The 9,971-nt window shown below is 25.5% G+C and overlaps 1 long non-coding RNA gene across 1 annotated transcript; it reads right to left on the bottom strand.

Moving 5' to 3' along the window:
• Window positions 1–365: 365 nt before the first annotated feature.
• On the bottom strand, window positions 366–7,491 carry LOC139426297 (uncharacterized). Its single transcript, XR_011637520.1, has 3 exons — window positions 6,936–7,491; window positions 5,998–6,123; window positions 366–726 (listed from the first exon to the last, which is right to left on the bottom strand). It is a non-coding gene; the product is annotated as an uncharacterized lncRNA (long non-coding RNA).
• Window positions 7,492–9,971: the final 2,480 nt, after the last annotated feature.

Raw genomic sequence — 9,971 nt, 5'->3', positions numbered from 1 at the left:
AAACTATATCCTTTTTTACAAATCTCTTTAGTAAATAAACATTCATTTCAAAAAGATACTTGAAATTGTTTTTATTTCCCAGCGATAAATTTCTTTTAAATACATAAAATGTTTAACCGAGAAAAAGTTGAACTGTTTGGTGAAGTGTTACTGTTTTTGATAACCTACTACTAATTATGTTACGTTATACGTTACATTTATACTGTAAGTTTGAGAGCATTTTTGGTCTGAAAAGAAGTGGTTTTCATGTAAGCAAGGATATATTTTTTCGTATTGTACTTTCATCGTTCGGAGTTTCCAGAATGTTGATTGCTGATGAAAACTTATCGAGAAACAAGACTAAGAAAAAATTTAATGCAAAAATGTCACTTTGATGTTCAAAATGTGTCTGATCAACATGCTGTCCCATGCCCTTCAATAGAAATTTCAACTAGAATATTTTTAAGTGTTGACAGTTGAGACCAGTTTTTGTGGTTTTGCCCTTATCAATATTAGCAAGCTGTTACTAATGAATAAAATATAATATAATAATAATGAATAATGTTCAAAATTTCAAATACAATATTACACAATGTATACTTAACTTTGTCTTATATAAGCCTTTTGAAAATTCATGATTCAACAGTCAATTGCTTCAATTATTAACATTTTTTTTCTAAGAATATAGTATTTCAGTGCATTTTCCATAATTAAAAATGGCATCGTGTAAAAGTGGCGTACTGAACCCTAAAAAGAAAAAAAAATGTCATTCAATTTTAAAAAAAACCTTATTTGAAATATTTGCATAAACATATATTAATTACAGATAATTTTTTACTAGTGCAATAGTTTCAAGAACATGAATGAAAAACATGTCTACTTTAAAAATTATGTTTTGTCTAAATTATATGTGTTGCTAAATAGTTTAGCTACATGTGTCATTTTGTAGAGCATTTTTGCTCTTCAATATCACTGAGAATTAATTATCGTTCATTTTCTCCCTCTTCTTAGTTTGTCTAATGAAGCAATGCATCAGCATAATTTCTAAAAAAAAAAAATTTTTTTTTGTGACAAGGCTTTTTTAAATTAAAAATTATAAAATTCTGCAAATTCTAAAACCTTTTCATGGATAATACATTGTATGTAAATTAAATATTTTTATATGAAAATAACTTCATATATTTCTAAGAATTAGTTATTTCTTAAATAAATTGAGGAAGGAGTTTCAAAAAATTGTGATGGCATATCTTCGGATCATCATCAAGGATGTTTTCCTGACTGATGCCAATAGCCCATTGTGCATCTCTAGTGTGGAGTAAATAAACCTTAAATAAATATTTTTTTAATTTAAAATTATCAAGACAAAATTTCAGTCAAAAACTAAAAAAATTAATAAGAGTGGTAACTTAAATTGATTAAAAACAATGCTAAGCATAGTATTGTTGTAACCATGTTTTTTTAAGTGGATAGGTTTTTAAATATATGAATAAAAATAGTTTGTTAATACTTAAGAAACTATTTGTATTCAGATATTTAAAAACTAAATATTAACTGAAATGTTTAATTTTTTAGTACCTAAACACTCTATCTTTAAATAATTAATCGCTAATTTATTTAGATATTAATAGTTACCAAGTGTAGAGGAGATAATTCGAATTTCTATAGAAAAATCGGTAATTAGATTGCTTTCTTATAGTAATATGCAATATTAAATTTTTAATAATGAAAATATTCTTAGATGTAAATGAAAATTTCCATCCAAAAGCAAGCAAAATTTATTATTTAATTCATAGATATTAAAACTTAAATTATACTGAAAATTAAATTTATGGATCTTTAGGATTTAAATTTTTATTGCAGTTAGTTGTTAAATTTGTACTTAAAAAACAACAGTAAGAAGGGGATAAATTCAATGGATAATAAATCATGTTGAAATAATGGCAGTGATAAAAAAAGTAATAGTAAAGAGTGTGTTAATGGCGATTTCAAATCGTTAGATACTTATGATAGTCATGCATGAAATGCAACAAATATCGAAAGATGCCATTTAACGCTGTTTCAGGTTTTATACGCTTTTTCATTTGCATAGTCGTCCTATGGTAATGGTTGAGCGTCGAATAAGGTTTGTGCGTACTTTATGGCCACTCTCTTAAAATGCTCACTGCGAGTTGTCGGTATGTTGACGACCGCTTACACATTCGGAAATGGTTTAGTAAACTATGAAACACAAAGGTAGTAGTTGATGCTTGCACATGACTCTGATCAGGTAAATAATTCATTTTTTAAAAATTTATATGTAATGTATGTATGTAATATGTAAAATTCATTTTTTAAAAATTTGAATGTAATGTATGTATGTAATATATAAAATTCATTTTTTAGAAATTTATATGTGAAATCAAACATCGAATGTAAATAAATACTAGCAAATTTGACAGCAAATTTAATTTTAAAACTTAATAGCTATTAAACATTAATTTAATTGAAATAACTATCAATTGGAGTAAGTTGAATTGTGAAATAAAATTAATAGTTAGTAAAAGCATTTCTGTTCATCTTAATTATAAAAAAAATCTAGAATAAAAACTAATTTAAATGTCGTATAAGAAATTGAGTGGAAAAAAATTGTTGCAACATTTGAAACGAAATTAATTTTAAAATTACAAATGGAGCAAACTTAAATTTAATGTTAAATAACAATTAAAGAAATCCTTGTCACTGCCCATTAAAATTAAATAACAAATGAAGTTAACCTAATTTTGCTTAATTTAACTTAATTTATGTAAGTGACAAATGGAGCAAACTTAACTTTAGAGTTAGACAGTAAAATGAATAGTTTCCATTGTTCTATTAAAGTGAAATGACAAACAAAGCTAACTTATTTTTTTTAGTTAAATGAAAAATGATGAAAACATAATTTTAAAGCCTTATCGTCCCTTAATTTTAAAGCCAAATACCAATAAGAAGTGTTTCCATACTTAAAATTTTTATGTTTTTCTTACTTTTAAATGTATTTGGATCCTTGAAATTATCTTTATATCATATTCCATTTAAAACAAATGTTATTTTGAAATCATGCCGTTTAAAAAGAAATTTTTTCTCTAATTAAAAATAGAGGAAATATAGATATTTATATTCGGAATAATGGTACTTAAGCTTATGATCAAAATTGTCGGTAAAAGTTAATAAAGTTCAAAACAATAACATTCATTATGATTTTCGCTTATATAAACTAAGCTGATGTTTAAAAATATTTGTATTGGAAGTTTTGCAAAAACGTTCGATAGAAGTATTATTCATTCCAGTTGACTGAAAAAAAGGAAAATGTAAAAAAAATATCCTCAAGTTTTGTTAACTATAAGTAATTAAAATTTACACTAAGGAAATGTAGATTATTTTTAGCAACTTGACTTATTTCGAAAATAAAAAATTATTCTGAAATTACAATACTCTGAACATTTTGAACCCAGTGACTAATTTGACTATTAAGCACGTAGAGACTTTTTTGATTTAAACTTTTGGTCATTGCTTTAATTCGTAATTCGTTCATTTTTCGTTTTAAAACTCATAAAAAGAAAAAGACTTTAATTCTGAGGATGCTCTGAATAAATATATTTTAAAATGACAAATTATGTTCAATTTGAAAACGAAAACGTTTGCCATAATGTTAGAATATTTTACTGCCTAGTTAGAGTAGGGTATTACTTTTAAGGCAAATTTTTATTTAATTTAAAAGGGATATTTTTATATGGCACTGATAAATAAAACATGAGAAATTAAATAAATAGTTTTTGCTTTCTTTTTGTAAAGTTCCACAAAATACTTATCAATAGACAGTTAAACATTAAGGTATATATTTTATTGTTTCAATAAAATTTCATGATTTATTAATTATAATCTAATAAAAATAAATTGTTTTTAATAATGTATAAATGTTAAAAAATTTTTGAAGTGTTACACATACTGTCTTGATGTTTCTAAATATTATATTTAGCACCTAATTTAATCAATTTAATACTTTAATTTCGTATTTGAAATAAACAGCTAAATACAAATAATTAAATAAATAAAAACAATTAGAAAATATAAGCATACAAATCAATAAATACAGTAACTAAATTAAAAAAATTTTAAATAAAATTATATAAATGCATATATCGTTATTTTAAAAGAGACATAAATTACAGTGCACATTATTCTTCGCTTATGTAAGAAGTAAAATTTGAAGTTTTCCTCTTTTAAAAAATAATTATAACAAAATTATTTTTTCTTACTATTCCGAATATCTTTATTGTCTAAGTAAAAAATAATGAAGATAATTTACTAACTTATAGAATTTGTATTTTAAAATTGAAATAATTTTGCATTGCTGGAATAGAACCAGCGGAACTATCATTACATATTTACCGTTCAATAGCCTTTGACGCAGTCTGAAATCTTGAAATTTGAATGGTGGGCCCAGATACCCATTACTGTGTATAAAATTGTCACTTTTTTTAAATATTAACTCACCATTACTTTCTCTTTACAAAATATGGGTTTAACTTTGAGTCATAAAAATGTGGAAAATTCTTAAAATCTAACTGACGATGGTTCATCTTAAATTGTTCGAAAGTTTCAAGTTCATACCTTTCAAATCGGCAGTGAATTGTGGTTGCAGTAAATTTAAATTGTTTAATAAGTCTCAAGATTGCCATCAGTGTAGTAGCATCTTTATTTTGATATTATATGGAAATTTAATGTATCTTTTTGATTTTAAATGATTAAATTCATTTCATTTCATGTTTACATTGCAAAAGATTAAAGCAATTTAAAAGTATTTATGAAAAATTATTGCATATTATCTCAGACTCCTTAAAAAAAATTTATTTTTGAATCCATTATCGTGTTTTTGAACTATTTTGAGTTCATTGAGTTTATTTTAGAGTTTTTGTGTCAAAAGTAAAATATTTTTAGAAAATAACTTTGCTATTGAAGCTATAGGTAAAATTAACAAAAAAATTTTTATGTATAAATATATTGTTATCACGCAAAAAAATATACAAAATAGAGAAAATAGCAAATATTTGAAAAAATTAAGGAGAATATATTTCTAAAAATGTGCTTGTTTTTTAAACGAAATGTTTTTGTGATATAGTCATTAATTCTGATGCGCATGAAAATATGTGTTGTTTATAGATACAGAAAACAAAAATAAATAAAGTTACAACACCTAAAAAGTAAATATAAATATGTTTACATGAGCTGTAAATTTTTTTAGTTTACCTCAATAACAAAAATGGTGGCAGCTAGACACCAAATTTTTACAGTGTACATGATGTAATGTTCCGTTATTTTTTTTTCAAATTAGCCTTACAGTAAAAGCTACGATGGTTCAATAGTTAAAATCACTGATCTGTCATCGCGAAGAACTGGGGTTCGGTTCTCAAAAGTGACTTGAACCAACTACAGCTTGTGATCGGTGAGTACACTGTACAAAATTTCGGATAAAATTATGATAGATAGCACCGGCACTTTGTATGCATTATTCCTAAAGTCAATTTTTACCGTAAATAATTATACCGTAATTTTCACAGTAACATTTATTTAATTAGAGGGAATTTATGTTAATTATTGCTAAAAAAGTTAAGTCAATAAATTTTTGGTTCCGTAACATGTTGATCCTGAAGGTACATGTTGATCCATAGTTGATCGTGAAGGAGATTAAGGTGACTTACACACTAAGCTCACTGCATAGCCAAAATGATGATTTTTGTCACAAAATTGTGGAACCTTAACTTTCATGACCCCTTGGCCCACAACAGGAAGTCAAGGATGTATTAACTTTTTTACCTTTATAATATGCATGTTTATTTGCTACAACCAAAATAGAAAAAAAATAGTAAAGAAAAGCTTGAAAGTTACATAAACTTATTATTCCTGTCGGAATAGTACTTTTCAATAGTCGGAATTAAATCGGAATGCTTGAAATTTGCTTTTTCTTATTTGCAACAGAGATAAAATTTAGTTTTCACTTACTTTGATTTAAATTTCTCCTATTATGGTACACCATAACCATTGATCCAATTAACGACATCCAGTGTCAGAATGCTACTTGAAAAATGAATACAGCAGACGGAGAAAAGAACGAATATGCAAAATAATCTGTAAAATAAAACATGATTAAGTGATTTTGGGATTCAAAACCTAAAATTTCTTTAGATGTTTTGGACATTTTCTCGATAATAAGGTTTTCATTTGTTTATTTTTACTTCAACCATAACGAGATTTGAGATTTAGTTTTGCTTTTCCTGTATTGAACTTCAATAATGCTGTCTAATTAATGAAACATTGTTTGATTTGACACTTTTTCCAAAGTTCGGTGCGTTTATTTTCAAGAAAAAAACTTCAATTTCAAAGTTTAATATTTCGGAATTTTTATGATAATAGCAACAACTTCGAAATGAAATTTAAGTATGTATAATTTTTTTTTAAAATTGAAATTATCTTTATTACTTTCAGTTGCATCGCTGTTATAAGGTCTTTAAATAATTATTTCTTCTTAAATGCCTCACAAAAAATTATTGTTTACTTAACAAATCGTACAACAGTACAAAAAAATTTTAAAAAATCCGTCTGAAAAAAATCTTTAAAATGTACTCCGAGATGAATGTGGGAATATATATATATTTGCTAAATAGTTTAGCTACATGTGTCATTTTGTAGAGCATTTTTGCTCTTCAATNTATTATTCCCAACACTAAAAAATATTTAATATTAAGTTAAATAGTACTTATAGATATTATTTGGATATTAAGAAATGTTTTTATATTAAACAACAAGACACCACTGAAAATCAAAATAATGCATGGATATTTTAAAAAATTAATAAATTTATTCCGAAATAAATGATTACATATTATAATATCACACAAGCAATAATTATACAACACACAAGCAATATTTTTTTGAATCACCTGAACAAATTTTGTTTTCTGTGAAATTTTACTTCTTGCATAATCAGAAAATTTGGCATTTTTCTTCCATTCTATTTATAAGGGGAAAAAGCAAGCATCTGTAAAATAATAAATGTTTTATAGAATTCAAAATGTAAGAAATAAGACAAAATATATAAAAAGTGATGAAATGATAAGAATTTTTTCTTTTCTCAGATACTACGAATTCTTTCCATATAAAAATTGTACGTGTAAAATTATTACTAAATCATTATTAAATTCTTTCTATATTTCATAAAAAAATTCAAAATAACTTTGTCAAAACTAATTATATAGCAGATGCCTGATATTTTTTTTAAAATTTATGTTTGTTCTTGAAAACTATATTTCTTACTATATAAAAGCTCTATATTTCTTATAAAAAACAATCCTGATTTTATTAATCGTAGATTTTTACTTATATTTCAATTTTTATTTAAATTTTTATTTTTCATTTAAATTTCATTTTTATAGCAACTTTAATTTCTATTTCAATCTTAATTTTTATTTTAAAAATAAATTTTAACTAATTTCATTATTATTAGATAATAATAATCCACACATTGAATATGTTTATATATTTTAATGGTTTTAAATGCCGATATGTTTAAAGCTGATATATATATGTCTTTATGGCTGACCATTGGGAATTATAATTTTAAATTATCAACTATAAAATTTGTAAAATAGAATTCAATTCAAATTTTAAATAAAGTTGAAACTCGATTTATAATGGAGCTCACGAGTCAAACATTGCAACAATATAGCTTTCGACAAGTTCTTTTTTAGGGGCACTAATCCATGAAAGTAGTGAAATTAACTATATCTTTATGAGGAGAGTTTACAAAACAAGTCTGTGGATGAAATTACTGTGGAAAATAATAAGGTTGGAATTTTATCTCAATAAAATTGGGAACTAAATAAATGAAAATCAGTTTTTTTAATTTTTATTTATTTATCAGACAATGAGTTTGTTTCATCAAATAACTTCTATACTACTATCTATTTAGCAGGACGAAACAATAATGTTTGCTGAGCAATTTATGGCGGGTGACTGATAGTAAAGCGAATAGAGCCTGAGCCTTAAAATTTGAAAAATAGAATTCATTCAAATTTTAAATAAAGTTGAAACTCGATTCATAATGGAGCTCACTAATCGATTCATAATGGAGATTGCTAGTTCATTATGGATATAATAATTGGAATTTTCTTTGACGCAGGTTTCAGCTTCAGCAATTGCTGGTGGATACGAATTTTGCACTCGGCTCGTACTGGCTACAGTGCTGACGTAGAAATATCTCAACTGATTGACGGATCATAAGTTACTGATAAACGGATCATAGGTTAGAGTCCCCAAGCCGTCGGGATAATCGTGAGTGGTTTTCGTTGTTTTCATCTCCCTGTAACGCAAATTAGTGTTAGCTCCATTAGAAAGTCCACCACGAAGGCTAGTTTGTCCTAATGCTTGATCTAAGAGTTCACTTGTCTTTTGCGTTGGGTTCAAAATTGCAAGGGTACAGAATTGAGAATTGATAGTCATTAACTCAGAAATGAGTTGGCTGTTCAACAACGGTTATACAATAAAAAAAAATTTCAATATTTTCTATTATATTTATTCCAATATTGAACTTTTTATCTTTGACAATAGTTTCATGTCGAATCTAATTTGATTTTCAAATAAAACATTTTGCTTACAAAATTACATATTTTATTTCTCTAAAAAAATGTTTTATTTAAATTTCTTAATATAATTATTTAATAACTTTTGCGTTCTTAGTGTTCAACTTAAAGAAAGAGCAAAGCAAGCTAGTGCAAAACATTGCTAGTGCATTTGGAGATTAAACTAAAAGTAAGTCTTTCTGTTGTTATTATAAAAGGTTTTGAGGTTAGTAAATAAGAAATACATTTTCAGCCCTTTTTAGGTAAGTTAGAGATAACCTCTACAACCTCTAACTATACTTACTACTTTAAATATTTCACATAACATAAATATTTTTTTAAATATTTCTCTCTGCTATAAGAAACAAATTACTGATGTCAACTTTACTGCTGCTTTAGAAATTTTCACTTCGCTTGCTTCTTTCAATCACGACGTGAAATCTATTTGAGGAATGATAAAAGAAATGTTTTAGGAACATTCTGTTATGATTCATTAGTTTTTAGTTATTTTTTATTAAATTTAAAAGGTTTTTATTTATTATTAATTTATTTATTTATTACACAGCTTAATTATTTATACACACACACAGCTTAATTATTCATACACACACAGCTTAATTTATTTATTGCACAGATCAGCATCCTAATGATTAATCACAAGCAGTATACCTCATTTAGTTTAAATTTTGAATAAGTTTTAGAGCGATTAAATTGTTCATTTCGGTTTTTTTTAAAGTTTTTTTAAAAATTTATTTATAAATAGAAAATAGATTTTTTTTGCTTGGAGCCGCATTTTTTCGTCTAAAAATAAAAATGAACTTGGTCTCTTTTGAAAATTTCGATATAATGTTGTAAATATATAATTTAGAAGTTTTGTTTTCTGGTTTTTCACATTATATTATCCGGAAAGGTTGATAAAATTCTTTTATTTTTCCATATTTTGGAAATTGACATAGCCATTAGTTAATTTTTAATAAAAAATAGGATAATTTTAGTTTGGAGACTCGATGACAATATTTGTGTGAAAAAGTATTTAGCTATCTTTGAAATTCGATTTTTGATTTTTCTTTTTTCGGTGTGTTTTCTCTTTCCTGCGTTTGGCGAAAGCCATATTTCGTTACTAGAAAGAAAAAGTAAAGCTTAGTGGTTTCAAACATGAAACTAAAACTGCATAAATGAATACCAGAAGCTAATTTGGGATCAAGGAGCGATTATCAATATACTTTTGTATCACTGGGAATTTGCCAATTTATTGAAAAATCCATCTCATAGTCGATTGAAGAGGGAAAATGAGCTAATGGAGCAATGTGAAAAAAATTGAGCAAGCAGGTACGGATTTTATCAAAATATAGAGTGCAA

This window comes from Parasteatoda tepidariorum, chromosome 8 (genome assembly GCF_043381705.1).
Source record: "Parasteatoda tepidariorum isolate YZ-2023 chromosome 8, CAS_Ptep_4.0, whole genome shotgun sequence".
Taxonomy (NCBI): domain Eukaryota; kingdom Metazoa; phylum Arthropoda; class Arachnida; order Araneae; family Theridiidae; genus Parasteatoda; species Parasteatoda tepidariorum.
Note: the sequence above shows the minus strand (reverse complement) of the source record. Positions and strands in the feature narration are given on the sequence as shown.